The sequence below is a fragment of the Talpa occidentalis genome, unplaced genomic scaffold (genome assembly GCF_014898055.3).
Source record: "Talpa occidentalis isolate TD23 unplaced genomic scaffold, MPIMG_talOcc4v2.1 talOcc4.8, whole genome shotgun sequence".
NCBI lineage: Eukaryota > Metazoa > Chordata > Mammalia > Eulipotyphla > Talpidae > Talpa > Talpa occidentalis.
In genome coordinates, this window is record NW_023605194.1 from 68,645,544 (window position 1) to 68,662,401 (window position 16,858).

Consider the following 16,858-nt stretch of genomic DNA (forward strand, 5'->3'; position numbering starts at 1 on the left):
TGCCAGTACATACAGGACATACCCACCAGTCCCCCGGAGTAGCCTGCCTCCCAGCAGCTGGCCCCTTCCACAGATGCCTCTCGCTAGGCAAGGCAACTAAGAGTCCCTATGGAACAAGCCTGAGCTCAGAAAGCAAATTCTGAGCCCTGCAGGCTTGAGGAACAACAAACTGAACACCCTAGACTGGAGGAAGCAGAGAACTTATGAAAAGCAGAAAAAAAATTTAAAACCATGAACAACAAATATGCTTAAGAGCTAGAGAAGAGACTGAAAACTTGAATTGCGAGCAAGTGGGTTGAGTAAAAGAATTAAAAATATTAAGAACGAATCCTGCCAGAGAGAGGAAGGTCAGTATTCTGTGTGGCCACTTCCAGGTGACCTTAAATAATAAAGTCGAGGGGTCTCCCTAGTGGCCTAGGGGTTTAGTCTTAGGACTGGCACTGTGATGGCCTGAGTTTGAGCCCCAGCGACAAAGCTAACCCACAGGGCATAGCAGACCTCTACTGTCTCCCTGCTGCTCCCCTCAGCAGTGGATTTCAGTCAGTCCGCCTGTTCTGTTCCCCACTGTCTCTTGTGAATCCTCTCACCCCCCACACCTCTGGCCTTTGCCCGGCTCTTATATGCATAAATAAATAAATCATAAAAAAAAATAGGAAGAACCTTTAAAAAAATTAATATCTTAAAGTTTTATGTCAATCATGCCTCAATAAAGCTGACAGTTAACATTTAAAAATTGAAAAGAAAGAACCCCATAGTTCTTGAGTAATGAATGTACTGGATTGCTTCTGTGATAGAAATGTCCAGCCAAGTAAGAGTTGGAAGATTAGTTGCCAAATTCCCCCAGGGCCATGGAGAAAGTATGGGAGAAGGAGAGAAAGAAACGTGGAGAATCAGGTAATTGTCAAAGTCTGTTTATTAGGGAAACCAGAGAGGAGCCAGAAGTTCAGGCAGAAATGAGCCATATATCTCCCTGGCCCCCCAGCCAGGGAATGCCACCTCAGGAACTCAGCCTGAGGGCCTGGGGTCTACTCCCAGGGGGCCAGTCTGGAGACTAGTGAAAGGTCATAAAAGGGGAACTTAAGAAATAAGCGCAGAGTGGCTGATCCAAAAGGAGATGGTGTGTTAGGAGTGGGGGTTAGCCTGGGTGTTTTGTTTCTTTTTCTTTTAAAGATTTATTTATTTATACATACAAGAACTGGGGTACAGGTCAGAGTTGTGGGGGTGAGAAGATTCACCAGAGACAGAATGGGGAACAGAACAGGAGGACTGACTGAAATACACTGCTGAGGGAAGCAGCGGATGAGTCAGGAGAGGTCTGCTGAGCCATGTGGGTCACCTCCCTGCCCGGGGATCGAACTCATGCTGCAGTGGCTGTGGACAGCTTCATAGGCTGTGTCTTAACCCTTTGTGCCACCAGGGAGGCCCAGCCTGGCTGTTTCAATGCACTGTGACAGAGGTTCTTAATGGCAAAACAGAGACCATAATCTAAAAATAACAGAAGCAGATCAATTACTTCTCTCTAATTCTCAACTGCTCCATCTATCCCTGGGAGAACGTGACTTCTGCCTCCCAGGGTCGTTGTAGAGATGAAATAACAATACACTGCTGAGTGCAGGAAAGTAACCACATAGATGCACAGAAAGATAATAAAATAGTTCTTTATTGAAATCATTGATACCTATTTGTCCAGGTTCTATGATGCGACAGGGAGTAGGGCACAGGTGAACACAACCCATAAAAATATCTTCTGTGATGGAGCTTTGGGGAGGGGAGGAGGAGGAAGGAAACAAAGAACATCCAGAGAAGATACAACTTGAGGTCATGTGAGTGCTGCGGAGGAAGTAAGAGCAGGTGGAGCAGCCACAGGTGCAAAGGTCCTGGGGTGGAGAGTACTTGGCATGTACGTCCACAGAAGGGCAGAATGTCAGTCTCGCAGGGCAAAGCCCTCCAAGGAAGACACTGGGAAATGAGAAATTTTTCTCTCCATCAGTCTGGTTGTTTAGTCTGCATTATTATTTGTCAACAATTTTATCAAAGTGTTCACATTAAATTTAAGCTCTAAACCAGGGAGATGCACTAAGGCAAGTCACCTGGTGTCTTACCACATCATCTCCCCTAATGTCTCAGCTCTCTCACCTGACACATGCTCCTTCCTGTCACCACATCCTGCCTCCACCTCATTTCCTGTCACCCACCTCTCAGGAAGAGGACCCTGCCTCCCAATGGGACTGACCATCTCCTAGACAGTACATCCTTCCTGGTGCTGACCATGACCTCGGCTGCCCACTGCTGGGTGCCCCCCGATCAGCCTCAGGGGCCTGAGGAGTGGGTGCATGTCCCAAGAGATGGCTTCATCTTTGTCTCCCAGCTAGAAAAAAATACAACCTGGATCCCTTTGGCAGTCTCTCCAGAAGGGGATGACAAGGAAACCATTCATTTGGGGCACAGTTGGCAGGCGAGGATACCGAACCTCTCGCCTTAGACTCCTTTTTTACTGAATGTGACTTGTATCTCCATAAAACACTGTCTAAAATTATTACATGTACCCACATGCTTACACCAAACCAAGTCTATACCAGACGAGGGGATAAGGTGAACAAGAAGACACAGGGAGCAAGGGGTAGAGAGGGTGTGTGCTTTGAGAGAGAAAGCCCCCCATTTCTCCTTCCCTCCATTACTATAAGTTGCCAAATGTCCCTTTAGGAATTGGAATTAGACTGGGATAAAAACAAAATATGCTAGTGTTTATATATGTATAAAACATATGCGTGGTGTATACATACACACATACATATAACATACACACATACAATTATCATCTACTGTCATCTCTTTCTCTCTCTCTACTATCTGTCTGTTATCTATCATCTCTCTATATGTCCATCCATCCATCCATCCATCCATCCGTCCGTCCTTTATCTACTAAAGGATGTTAGAGTTTGTAGAAAGCCCCAAGGGATCAGCAGAGTCCTCCTCACAGAGCTTCTTCCTGTCCAGTTTGCTTTGATCGGGAACATGCTTTGATTTGCTGTCAGTAGTGTCAATGTTTTTGAAGACATCAAATTAAATGAACATTAGGTACGTCCTGGGGACGGGAAGCATCACAGAGGCACGTGCCTGCATTGACAGGTTGATTCAGACTTAGATCCAGCTGAAATATTTCCAGGACATTTAATATCGACGAGTTCCTAAAACCATGCAGCTTTACGCAGAGGGATGTGTCAGGGCCTCTGTCCAGTAGCTCCCATTCAGTCTGATGCGCATTGAGGAGATCTGAGTGTGATGGGGACTTGCCATGTGGGCTGCCTCTTCACTCTGTTGAAAGAAGCTTGTGGTTAGCTTTTGTACATTTCTCCAGAAAAGCAAAGCTTTTTCCAATTAAAGTGGACTTCGTATTTAAAAAATGCCCTCACCTGTGTGGCCTATTAGAGAGCTTTTTTTTTATATTTTTAAAATTTTTTTTTAGATTTATTTATACAAGCACTGGGTATAGTCAGAGGCGCGGGAGGGTGAGAGAATTCACCAGAGCCAGAGCGGGGAGCAGAGCAGGCAGAGGGACCAGGGTACACTGCTGAGGGGAGCAGCAGGTGGCGGGGGGTGGGGGTCTGCGCGCCATGTGGGACCCTCCTCCGGTGGCCAGGGAGCAGCCGGGGATCGAACCGGCGCTGCAGAGGCTGCGGGCAGCTTCGCATCCCAGCACTCAACTGCTGCGCCACCGGGGAGGCCCTATTAGAGAGCTCTTCTAAAGAAAGAGAAATGTGGCCAGCTAGATGAACTTCAAGGCTATCTAATTAATCATGTGTTTAAAGTGTCTTTATTAAGTCCTTTATATTTATTTATATTAAAATAATATAAATAATATAGTCTCTTTATTTATATTAAAAAGAGTGTAGGGGGCCTCCCTGGTGGCGCAGGCGGTTGGGTGTAGTGCTGTGAAGCTGTCTACAGCCTCTGCAGCACTAGTTCGATCCCTGCCAGCCCGCAAGGGTCCCACATGGCACGCAGACTTCTCCTGTCTCGCCCCCTGCTTCCTGCAGCAGTGTATTTCGTCAGTCTTCCTGTTCTCTTACCCACTCTGTCTCTGGTGAATCCTCTCACCCTCCCACACATCTGGCCTGTGCCCTGGTTCTTGCATAAAAAAAATAAATCTTTAAAAAAAAAAAAAAAGAGAGAGAGAGTGTAGGGAGTTAGCGCTAAAACTTAGCTTTTCTTTTTGCCTTTTTATTTATTATATATATATATTTTACATCATGATTCATTTTTAAACAATGTTTGCTTTCCCCCACCCCCTTAGGTGTAGTCTCTATAGAATTTCGTTCACCAATGCACCCGTGCACCATCACCTCAGTCCTCTGTGCTCCTCCCTCCCTTTGATCCCGCTCCCTCTTTCTCCCCTGCAGGATGTCTCTGGTTTATAATTGTCTGTTTGTTGTTGTTTTGCTGTGTTTTGTATTATTATTTTTCCCCTTGATGTCTTATTTGGTTCCCCTGTATTCCTCCTGTAAGTGAAACCATCGATATTTTTCTTTTTCCTTCTGACTTATTTCACTGAGCATAATTTCAGAAAAATATTGATTCAAAAGAATACCTGCACCCCTATGGGTAGTGCAGCACTTTTTTAATAGGTAAAACCTGGAAACTACCCAAATGCCCAAAAATAGATGACTGGATCAAGAAGATGTAGTCTAGATACACAATGGAATATTATTCAGGAATAAAAAAAGATAAACTAATGCCATTCGCAGCAACATGGATGGAGCTTTTCTTTTTTTTAACTGAAAACTCAGCAACATTCCCAACACTCATGTTGTCTCCAAGGGCAGTGGGAAGACAGCTTTCCCCAGACGTCCAGCTCCTCACTGACTCCTCCAGAGGCAGGGAGTCTGTTGGGAGCAGGAAGCAGTCGTCCAAGTTCAGAGCAGGGAGAGACCTCGAGCTGGATGAGTGACCTAATCACAACCACTTAAATAACGCAACTCAGGCCCTGAAGCGAAGTGGCTGGCTCAGGGTCGCAGGGCTGGGTGGAGGCAAAGCTCCATGCCCACATCTAAATCCTCTCTGTTTTGCTGCCCCACACCTGCCTCATTCTGCAATGCTGCAATTTTTTATCTTTTAAATTATTTTTAAATTGAGGTAATGGTTTATACCACTGTGCAAGTTTTGGGGGTATAGGTTTGTCCCTCTTCATATACAACTCAGCCATTCCACTCCTAGGTGCCTCCCGAAGCACGGAGGAACACTAATTCAAAGGGACGCTTGCAGTCCTATGTTCATTGCGGTACTATTGATATTTATGATAACCCAGTCATGCAAACAACCTCAGTGACCAAGGACAGAAGAGTGATGAGCAAGATGTGGTGAATTTACCCGATGGGATACTACTTAGCTATGAAAGAGACGAAGTCTTTATATTCATAAGCACAGGTGGAAGTGGAGGGGATGATGCTAAGTGAAATAAGTCAGGCAGCGAAAGACAAATATGGGATGACTTCACTATTCTGTGGAATAGAGAGTAACATTGGTTTAGGGCCTCCTTGGTGGTGCAGGGTTAAAAGTCTGAGCACTATTAAGCTATCACCAGCCACTGCGTCCTGAATTCGATATCCGACCAGGGAGCTGACCCACATCAGACCTCTCCTGTTTTGCCCGCTGCTCCCCTCAGCAGTGTATTTCAGTGGATCTGCCTGTTCTGCTCCCCACTCTGTCTTTGGTGAGCCCTCTCACCCCCCACACCTCTGGCCTACGCCCCAGTTCTTGTATGTATAAAAAAAAATTAGGGCCTCCCTGGTGGCACAAGGGGTTAAGGTGCAACCTATGAAGCTAGCCGCAGCCACTGCAGCAAGAGTTCCAGCCCTGGCTAGCCAGGGAGCTACCCACATGGCGCAGCAGGCCTCTCTTGCCTCACCCGCTGATGCCCTCAGCAGTGTATTTCAGTCAATCTGCCTGTTCTGTTCCCCGCTCTGTCTCTGGTGAATCCTCTCAACCCCCCACCTCTGTTCTGTACCCCAGTTCTTGTATGCATAAATCCCACCTCTGGCCTGTACTCCAGTTCTTATATGCATAAATAATTCTTTAAAAAAAAATAAAAGCGTTTGCACTAGAGCGCCAGACAGCCTGGGCTCCATTATCCTGCTTTAGGAGCTGTGTGACCTGGTGGGGTAGGGAGTTTCTTCTCCTGTCTCACTTTGCTCTAGGGCATGAGGTTATATGACAGGAGGCCCCCAAATGCATCCCCTGCTCCCCGGGGCTCAGCAGGGCTCCCCTATGCTGTCTTTGGAAATCCAAGAAATGGAGAGTGAGGCTCTCCAGCCGTTTCCCTGGAAGTTGAGAAACTGATCTTAGTTCCATCTTCCTTGAGCACTGCGGGTCTTGTGCACTTCACAGTTCCGGAGATAGGCTGGGAAAAGTCTTCACCACAGACAGGTTTATGATGCGGGTACTGGCTCCGCTTTTCCGCCGCTTTTCCGCGGGCAGTTCTCTTGCTGGAGAGGCCCGGCAAGTTGTAAGAATCGCGGGGCACAACTAATTTGGTACAGTATCTTCTGTGACAATAACTTCAAGAACCCTTTTCAACCCTAGAAAGGCATAAAGGACCGGCGGGGCGGAGCGCTGGTGAGATAACTGGCCCCAAGTCCTTCGCAGCAACGTCGGCAGACCCTTTCATTTGACAGCCACAGCCCCCCAGGTTTTGAAACGCCGGGGTCCTCCAGGCATCCAATCGGACCCCAGGCGGTCTGAAACCTGGGTTCCCTGGCCAGGTTGGTGCTTGTTCCAGGGGACCAGCTGCGCCTTATTAGCTCCCCCTCCGAAGGGCTGGGAGTTCCCTCCCCGGGCCTACCCTGCCAGGGCGCGGCGCCTCCGCAGCGTGGAAAGAACCGGGAGAACGACCTGGGCCAACTCCCAGCCTGCAGAAACTGCTTTTGGATTCCTGGGGGTGGGGGTGTAGGACTGGGGTTGGGGGGTGTTGTGGAAACAGCAGGTCCAGCACCCCAGGGTTCCCGGCGAGAGAACTTTTGAGGGTGTCCCGTTGGCCGGGCCACCTTGCTTTCTTCGGGTCGGTCTCCCCACTGCAGCGGCGGCCCGGGGCGGCCCGCCCGGGGCGTCGGCTGCCAGGGCTCCCCGCTGGGGTGGCCCGTCCTTGCTCTAGTCGCGGCGGGCGAGCAGCTGCCCCTCTTCGGCCCCGGGTGCTCGCGATCTCGGTGGGACTTGACCTGCTTGCCACTTCCCGGGCCCGCCGGAGCGCTGCGAGGTCCGGGCGGCGGGGATCGCGGGTCCTTCGCCCTTCCCCGGCCCGTCACTCCGGGGAGGGTCGGCTCGCCCCCGCCTTGTCCGCCCGCGGCCGGGAAGCGCTCGCCGCGCCGCGACCGGCCGGGCGTGCGCTGGTGCGGGGAAGGCCGCCGCGCCCGCCGCCCGGCATTCCTGGGATGCCAGCGCTGTGACGCGCCCGCGGCCCGCGCGCTCGGGGGCCGCCGCTCCACGTGGCCGCGCCCCGCGCGCGCCCCCGCCGGCAGCCTTCCCAACGCCCGCGCGCCCCCCGCGCGCCCCCGCCGGCCGCCTTCCCCCCGCCCGCGCGCCCCCGCCGGCCGCCTTCCCCCGCCCGCGCACCCCCCGCGCCCAGCCGGCCAGGGGGAGCCGCGGCCCGGCGCCTGCTTGTCCCGCCCACTCGCGCGGCCCCTTCCTCCGCCCCTCCCCGCGGCTCGCATTTCCTGCCGCCCGGCTCCCGGCCCCTCGGACTTCTTCCCAACTTTTCCTCCCGAGCGGGCGCGGGCGGGGCCAGGTCGCGGCTCCTCGGCGCTCGGCCGCCGGCCTCCCGGCGGGGGTCCTCGGACCGTCCTCCCCACCCCGCCGCCCCCGCGGCCCCGGCCCCGGCCCCCCGCCGGCGGGACCCCGGCGCCCGGGTGGCGGTCGCTGCGCCCTCGCCGTGCGCCCCGGCGCGGGGAGCGCCCCAGCCTCCCTCCCCTTCGCCTCCGCCGCCGCGGCTGGAAGGACTCGGGCACCGGGCGCTGCGGACCGCGGTCTCTCCGCGCGGGACCCCCGACCCGCGGGCCAGCAGGTGAGCGCAGGGAGCCGGGCCGCGCCGGGTCCCGCGGGGCGCTCCGGGCCGCGGGGCGCGCGAGGGCCGGGCCGCAGGGTCTTCCGCCGCGGTGGGACCTGCCCTCGGGGCGGCCGGGCCGGGGCGCGGCGATGGAAAGGTCGCGCTGCCCAGGAGTCGTGGTTGGACCCGCATCCTCGTTCCCCTCCTCTCTGTCTCTTCTGCTTGAGGGGGGCCAGCGCGGGCCTGGAAGGGGCAGCTGGAGCCCCCCGGGCGGTGGTCCTGGAGGGTAAAGGCGGAGGACGTGCTGTGGCTCTCCCTGGAGAGGGGCGCACTCCCTGCTGCCTTTGCCCGTCTGGGAACCGGAGCAGGGAGGAGGGGGCTTGGGGAGGAGGGAGGGGGAAGAGTCTTTTGCCCTCGGGTAGGCCCCAGCTGGCCAAAAACTCCTGGGCGTTGTGGTCCCTGCATGGCTGGTTGGGTTGGATCTCAGGGAAAACCCATGGCCGCGTAATTTCGGAACAGCCCTGCATCTCAAACTTGCAAAGTTCTGGGTGTGAGCAAGGCCCCGGGGTGGTGGTAATGCTTGCTCCTCTCTCTCTGGCATGACCCCGACTGCGTTGGGAGGATGGGTAAGTGGATTTTCCACCTCTTTCCAGGGAGCCTTGAGGAAGGGGGATTCCCTGCTTTCCTTACATTAATCCCTTCAGTGGCTGTCACCCCTGCCCCCCTCCAATTTAAGACTGTGGGTTCAGTGGGGGGGGGGGGGGAGGACTGGCAGTTGCGGTCTCTTTGTGAGGGTGAGGGCTCTTTAGACTGTAGGCTACTTTCTCATTACAGGCTTGTAGCAAAGTGTTACTTTCTTAAAATGGCTTAGTCCACTCTGGCATACAGCTAACCTGCCTAGTCCTCTGGGAGCTGGAGCCCTGGGGGTGGTGGTGGTGGTGATGGTGCAGTAACAGGGGCTCAGAGAGGACCCTGCATCCCTTGGATGGGCAGTGGGGGGAGCCAATAAGGCTTATTGTGGGGGTGCCTTGTGCCCAGAATTGTAGGGTTGTCTCTTGGGGTAAGTTGTGGGGGAACATGCATCAGGAAGAGTAAACAGCCAAGGCAAAGAGAATCTTCTAAGATGTACAGAAAGGCCTGACCCAGCTGTGGGGTTGGGGTGGGGATTTATGGTCAGGTGGGTGCAGGGTTGCTGGGTAGCTTTTTTTAAAAAACAAAAAACAGAAAACATCAGGCATGGAACTGGAAGCTGTTACCTAGTGATGGGAAAGCAGCTTCCAGGGAGCACCGGTCGGTCTCCCCTTTTAGACACACCTCCATTCCTATTGAAGTCCAGCAAGCAGCAGGCATGCAACCATCCACATTTTAATTGGCTCACTGGCCCCAGCCAAGGCTCACAAGTGTGTGCCGCTGGTCACCTCCCAAAGAGCTGCCTGAGAACAACAGGTGATACTACCTGAGCAGACCAGGCCTTTCCTGAATGCCACCTTAGCATTTGGTGAACGGGTTAGGAGCCTATGCCTTAGACCTGATGGCCTTAACGAAGGGCTGCTGTGTAGTTGGTATGGATGTCTGTCACACTGTTCTCTGTTTTTGACAGGGCTTATTCAGTACAGCTGTAGTGGCTGCTTCTCCTCCTGAAAGTTTGTGAGAACTGAGTGTCTCCTGGTGGGTTGTTGTGGCCCTGTGGCTGGGGGTTCAGCACATGCTACCAAGGAAAGTTCAAGGGCTTGCCTAGCCATTGGGGTGTTGCTCCGAGGCTGGAGTGGTGGTGGAGTCCTGAGTCCCGAGTGACTGTGTCCAGCCCAAGGTGGCAGAGGTCTGCTTTTGTCATCTTGAGCCAGTGTATCCGAGTGAAAAAAGCAGACTGAATTCCTGCAATTTCAGGTCTTTCTCCACGTCCTCCCCACCCCCCAACCTGGCCATATCCCAAGAACCATACCTGTCAGTTTTCCTGAAGGTATAGGACTTGCCAGAGAGAAATGACCCAAGACGAGCCCTTCTTGCTAATCCTAGGACCTGCCCAGCACCCAAACTGCTTGCACATGTCGTTGCCATTAATAGTTGCTGTACTGAGGTTTGTTGGTGCCTGTGGCCAGCGATGGGGAGGGAGGGAGAGCAGTTAGACAACTTGCAGAGGAAAGTCAGAATTTTTAGGAGAATTATGCCTTGCACTGAGTGGATGGGTCAGGGGTCCAGAATTCTAGGACTCCCCGCCCCAGGCCACCTCTGTTTTCTTGAGAGAAGCCTGTGTGTGCGCGCGTGTGCGCACGCGCGCGCGCACACACACACACACACACACACACACACTCAAACACACTTTGATGTTCTGCCTTTTCCCCCCTCTTGTCCTTCTAGTCTCCTCTCCTCTTCTGCATTTGGTCGTCTTTACTTAGCCACCAAGTGCTGTGTGTTTATTGAGCTCATGCTAAGCCTCTGAACAGTGCTATGTGCTTGGTTCGAGGTAATCAGGGGAGCGAGATAAGATGACATATTTAATGAGCCAATTAAATTATTGCTGTTTGGGTTTATTAAATGAGGGAAAACAAACAAATTTTGGTAGAGGGGAGGTAAAATGTATGTCTGAAATAAGACTGTGGTCTCCCCTTACTGATTCAACTTAGCTTTCCCTGTGTGAGCCCGGTGGAGGCTGAGTGGGCCAGGCGGATGTGGGGCAAGTTTTGGAGCTTTCCCTGGCCCGGGGTGCTGGGCTGGGAATCCAGGCTTGGGACTTCAAAACTTAGCTGGGATGGAACTTCTGCTGTGCCATCCTTCAGCTGCATGATCATGGGTGGGCTTTTTGGGGTCTCAGGGTCTTTGTCTACAAGATGGGGCGGGTGGGTAGTAGCTGACTGGTCAGTGCTGATGACGCCTTCAGTGAGAGACTGGGGGTCAGCTCTTTACTTGGTGCCCTGCACGCAGCGCCTTTGGGCAGGATGGCTATAAATATCGGAGGAGCTGAATGTTGTGAATGTCCTCTTTGTGTGTGTCATTTTTTTCTAGCAGCCTGAATTCACATGCATGCCAACATACACATAAAGCTTTGTCTCTGACCTTTTTTATTTTTTATATATTTTTTTTTTTGGTCTATTGGCTCAAAGCAAATGTGTTAGCTGGCAGCTGCCATGGCCCCTCTTCTGGGAGGGGAGGAGGATGAGCTGTGGGTGCAGGCATGAGGGAAGTGAGGACAGAGGCACTTGGAGGAGAGCAGACAGAAGATCCCTTTCGCACAAGGGCCTGTGCTCACAGCGGTCCTTGTCTTTCTGATGTTGATATCCAGTTGATTAAAGAAGTCAGAATAACTGCCTGCCTTGAGCAAGCCTGCAGAAGCCAGCCCGTCATCACAAAGGAGCCCTTTTTGCAGCCTTGATTTCCTTCTTTGAAGTCCAGGCATAGTCACCTGCAGCACCTCTAGCATGATGCTCCCTCAGGTGATTTGAACGTCAGTGTTACCAAGGGTTGCCCTGCTTTTCAAAAGTTTGTACTATACCATTTCACTTTACGAAAGACCTATGCTATGACCTGTTTTTCCGCTAACCAAGAGAAATTTGAAGAGGACTTCCATTTTTAGGACAAAAGGTGAAAAGTGAAAGTGGAGTTCTGTCTTGGTTTTGTAGCTGCCACACCTTGAGCAGGGAACTGCGCCCCCCTCCCCCTTCCTGGGAACAGCTTTATACAGATTCAGTACACCTCATAGTCCTGCTTTTGCCTAATGTGAGTGTTGTTTTAGGCTTGTTTGACATTTCATAAGCTTTGATAGGTTATTTTTTGGGCCTGGGACCACTCAAAATTTTTTCCATATAAGTAAGTGTCTTGTAATTGCTCTGTCACTTTGAGCCAGGTTCAGTTTACAGAAGGTTTCGCTGGAATGCTCTCCTTTCAGAGAGTAGGGGAACCCTGTACTTCATCTGAGAAGCCTCAAGTATTTGACCAACATTAACTCTTTGATCTTCAAACTAGCCTCCCAGCGGGAGGAAATGTTAGAAGAAAGGAAAGGCTTGTAAAATGTCAGGAATGGTGTGTGGTGTGTGATCTCTGAGCAGAATGGATTGTTACAGCCAAGAACTGGTTAAGTCCCGCATGCAGGCCAGGAGGTCAGGAGACCCCTCTGGGGGTGGGGTGGGGGGGGGGGAAGACCTTGGAAATAGGAAGGACAGGCTGGACTTGTGCGAAGGGTGGGCAGAGGGATGCACTGCGGAACCCGCCGGTCTTGGCCATATATTGCATGCACGCTGGCTATGAAAATAGCCTCTGAATTGTTTATAATTCTGAATGGGAGGATGTGACGCAATGCTTGTGGACGGGCTTAGCGTGGCAAGGAAAGGTAATAGTTACCCAGTACCTTTTTGTGGGCAGGGGTGGTTATGCTCCAACTTGAGTTATAAGTGGCTTATTAACATTGTTTTAATTTCCTTTCCCCTTTTCCTGTCGCTGTTCTATTGCTTGGCTTGGTTTTGTTTTGCTTTCCCATCCAGCTTTTGTTTGCTTTGCTTCCAGGTCTCAGCTTTTAGGAAAAAAACAACACATGAGGGCCATGGGTGGATCCATCTCTGTGTAAGATTTGGTATGTGGGTGACTTGACTTCTCGAAGGTGCTCAGTGCGACTGGCTTAAGGCTTGACCCAGAGAGCCATCACTCATCCCGATGCCTGTAACCCTGGGCTGCCAGCCCTTACACGCTAGGTGTTGGTCACCAGAGTGGTGTCTGGTAGGAAAAGGAGAAAGGCATCAGCTGGGAGTGGTGATTGAGCTTTTAGTGTTGAAAATTAGGGGATTTTGCTCGGAGCCGCCTGGCTGGTGGCTTTATCTACAATGCTTTACAAGTTTTCTACAATGCTTTACAAGTTTTCGCTCACATGGCCTATCATTCCCTGTTGAAAATTAGCAAATTCCTCAGGCTTGTGGTTGAGCCAGAAGCACACTTGATACACACTCATTTCCTCAGGCCTTGGGAACTCCATACCCTGGGAGGGCTTTCTTCCACACTCCATTCCCTGCAAGTCAGCAGGGCGTTTCTTATGGCAGTGGACCTCCAACTCCAGGGAGCTTAGAATCAGCTGGGGAACCCTTTGAACCCTGCCCACAGCAACTTCTGATGCAGCAGGTCTGGGGTGGGGCATGAGAATTTGCATTTTTTTGAAAGTTTGTTCTTAGGCAAAGTACTTTTTTCCTTACATCATTGTTACTTTTCTTTTTTAAAATTTATATACATTTTACATCATTGTTCATTTTTAAACAATGTTTGCTCCCCTGTAGTCTCCTGTAGAATTTCCTCCACCAGTGGACCATCAGAATAGTCCCCTGTGCTCCTCCCTCCCGCCCTCCCTCTGATCCCTCTCCCTCCCCCCCTCCCTGCAGGATGTCTGTGGTTTATAATTGTCTGTTTGTTGTTGTTTCGTATTGTTACTGGTTTTTCCCCTTGATGTCTTAATTTGGTTCCCCTATATTCCTCCTATAACTGAAACCATCTGATATTTTTCTTTTTCCTTTTGACTTATTTCACAGAGAATTACCCTTTCTGGATCCATCCATGTTGCTGAAAATGGCATGAGTTTATCATTTTGATTGTTGAATAGTATTCCATTGAGTATATGTACCACATCTTCTTGATCCAGCCGTATATTTTGGGCATTTGGGTTGTTTTCAGGTTTTTCCTATTGTAAATAGTGCTGCAATAATCATAGGGGTATAGGTAGGTATACTTTTGACTCAGTGTTTTTGTGTCCTTTGGGTAGATGCCTAGGAATAGAATTGCATACTGGTCCAACCACTATGGAAAGCTGTATGGAGGTTCCTCATTCTACTAAAAATGGAGTTACCATATGACCTGCCAATCATTGTTACTTTTCCCTACCCTCTTTTGATCTCTCTGCCTCCCCCACCCCTCCTGGATGCCTCAGGTCTGTGGTCAGCTTGCAAGTTTTGTCTTATTCTCTGACCCTTTGTTTGGTTTCTCTATATTCTGCATAGACGTGAAATCATCCAGTACTTGCATTTTAAAGGTACTCCCAGAGGAAGCAGATGCTCTGGGGCCTTGAACAACTGCATTTTGAGAAACACTGAGCTATGGAATCTCAACCCATCCACCTCTGTCCTCAGACTTGTTGAAGCAGTCACTGAACTTTTTCACTGTGTTGGTTTGCTAATTCCGCTTTTCCATTGCAGAACTGTGGTCTCCGGGCGCCATTTATGAGCCTTATCTGGACCCAGACCCTGGAGAACATTGATTAGATGTTGCTGTTTGAGTGGGTCTGCTTGACTCTCATCCCTAATCCTGATCTCTGTATGTGGCTCCAAACAGTTTGGTTCATCTGGTGCTTCTCTCTGGCTGGGTATCAAATCTATGTGGCAAACTCTTCCTGTCTCAAATTAACTTGCTGGTTTCTTGCTATAAAATCTGCTGCTTCTGTCGTTTCTGTCTTTGGGACCCTGCCATCCATTTGAGTTAGCTAGCCACTGAGAATCAGTACTCACTCTTATTATTCCCCTTCCTCCTCCAGGATCCAATAATAAATCCATCAGTCCTCAGAACCTTGGAGTTTGGGTCTCTGTCGTGTCTTTGGTTAGCTCCTTACCCTCCCGCCCCACTGCCTGTTGGACTGTCAAGAGCAGCAAAGGCTGGCTTTCAATATTCTTATTTTCATTGAAGTAGCATTGTTATGAGCCCAGCTTCACTCTGTACCAAAAGCAGACAGAGACCATATTCCTTAGGAATATAAATGCAGAAGTCCCCAACAAAATTTTAGCAGAATATAGAGAAACTATGTGCAGAATATAGAGAACTACATGCAGAATATAGAGAAACCAAACAAAGGGTCAGAGAAACAGATAAAACTTGCAAGCTGACCATAGACCTGAGGCATCCAGGAGGGGTGGGGGAGGCAGAGAGGTAAAAAATTCAACACTGTATTGAAAGGATAATGTGTCTTGACCAAGTGGAATTTATTCAGGCATGCAAGGATGGTTCGAGATCCAAAAAATCACTGGGAGTCATTCACTACATCAACAAAAAGAAAGACAAAAATTTTATGATCGTATTAGTAGGTGCAGAGAAAGCATTTGATAGGACTCAGCACCCTTTTATGGTAAAAACCCTGAAAAAATTGGGGATAGATGGAACACACCTCAACAGAATAAACACTGTAGATACCAAACCCACAGCCAAGATCCTTAGTCATGTACTCTTTCAAAGAGTTTCTATTTTCACTTTTAAAAAACAACCTTATGTCAGAGATTTTATTCAATTCCTTCATTAATAAAGGACCAGTAAGATGTTATAATCAGGCAAGAGGAGGGTTCAGAACCCAGGTACACGTAAGCAGAGCATTATTTTCTCTTGTGTGGAGTGTTATAAAGGGGAAGGTGGCCGTGATCCTGCTGGAGTATTGTCACGAGGCGGAAGCCCACCCTTCCCAGACACCAGTGCTCACCCAGGCCCATGCAAGCAGTGGTGGTGTCCTCCTGCTCCCCAGGTCTCCACAGCGGCTCTGGTCATCACTGTGGTTCTCAAGGAAAAGAGATTAAGGCAGATTTCACACTCATGAATGTGAATTTGTTAGAAGTTATGTATTCCTACGAAACACGTTTCAGCTAAAGGCTAAGGTTCTCTGCAGAGAATGCCCTGATTCTCAGCTATATGCCCTGCGGTGCTGAGGTCTGCCCTCGGACAGGTACAGCCTTGCTGGGGTCCTGCTTCTTCTGTCTGGGGTCCGTCTCCCCCCTCCCCACCCCCCGGTCCCCAAGGCTCCCACAAGACTGCCTTCTCTGGGCAGCCTTCCCCTACCTGGCCCCCTGGTCAGGCCTTCCCGCTCCTCCCACCCCATGTTGTGTCCTGTTAACCTGCCTCCTCCCTCTGGCTACTCTGGCTAGCTTCCCTTCTATGACCCCCATCCCGCCCCCCCACCCCTGCCTGTGTACAGCACAGATGTGGAGGGTCACCTGTCACCTCGCAGCCAGGCTGCTCTCCAGGGCTGCCCCCCGGGCAGCACTGCCCCTCTCTGCAGAGGGACTGTCCTTGTCGCCTTTGTCAGCATCACATGGTTCTTCCAGAGCTTTCTTCTCTTCCCCGGAAGAAAGTTGTGAGCTCTTGGAGGACGGGGTTTATGAATTATTCAACTTTGGGGGTCTTTGCCCTGCTGCAGAGTAGGTGCTGAATAAATGCTTAGAGGCTTTGGTGACTGAGGTGTCAGGTAAATGTCTTTAATTGACATAAGGCTTTTTGTTTTTTTCCTTTATAAAGTGCATCTTAAAAAAAAGCCCCACAGACAAGTTGAAGGGAGTCCCTGGGCTCATTATCTGAAATGGAGACTGTAAACCGAGTGGTTTTCGAACCCAAGCCCAGGATTCCTTTTGTGAATTCTCTCTTCTGCTTTTCCCATTGATGAGGCTGTGATGTGTGATGGGCTGTTGTTCCTCGCCAGCCCCAGCCCCTTCCCCCCGGCCCATACCCCCCAACCCATGGGTGTGTTTTGCTCTTTGTCCTGGGGTGTGAGGGTGTGAGTGGGTCCAGGTTTGGAAGCAGATCTGGGCTGGTAAGTGGTACTGCTGGCCAGAAGGGCGACTTCTGCCCTCAGCGTGCTCTCCTCTGGGATGGAGCTGCCACGTATCCGGTGCACAGGGGTCTCACTGTGGGGCTTTGTACCTGTGGCTGAGGCTGGTGTCTCTGTTAGGGTCATGAAGGGGTGTGTCTTTTCTAGGCAGCGTTGGGGTTTCATTGGAGACTCTAGCAAGCAATTAACATTTGTTTCTACCAATGAAGTCCTCTCTATTAAGCATCTTCTTTTTTATTATTATTTTGTGAAATGTGCTTTACAAGATGAAGGGG

The 16,858-nt window shown here is 50.8% G+C and overlaps 1 protein-coding gene across 2 annotated transcripts in view; it reads left to right on the forward strand.

Moving 5' to 3' along the window:
- The first annotated feature begins 7,975 nt into the window (after nt 1-7,975).
- The window catches only part of PTPN14 (protein tyrosine phosphatase non-receptor type 14), a 143,358-nt gene continuing 134,475 nt past the window's right edge, over nt 7,976-16,858 (forward strand). For both annotated transcript variants that reach the window (XM_037496802.2, XM_037496803.2), the window contains exon 1: nt 7,976-8,053. The gene's annotated coding sequence lies outside the window, so the exon portion shown is untranslated. The remainder of the gene's footprint in view (nt 8,054-16,858) is intronic.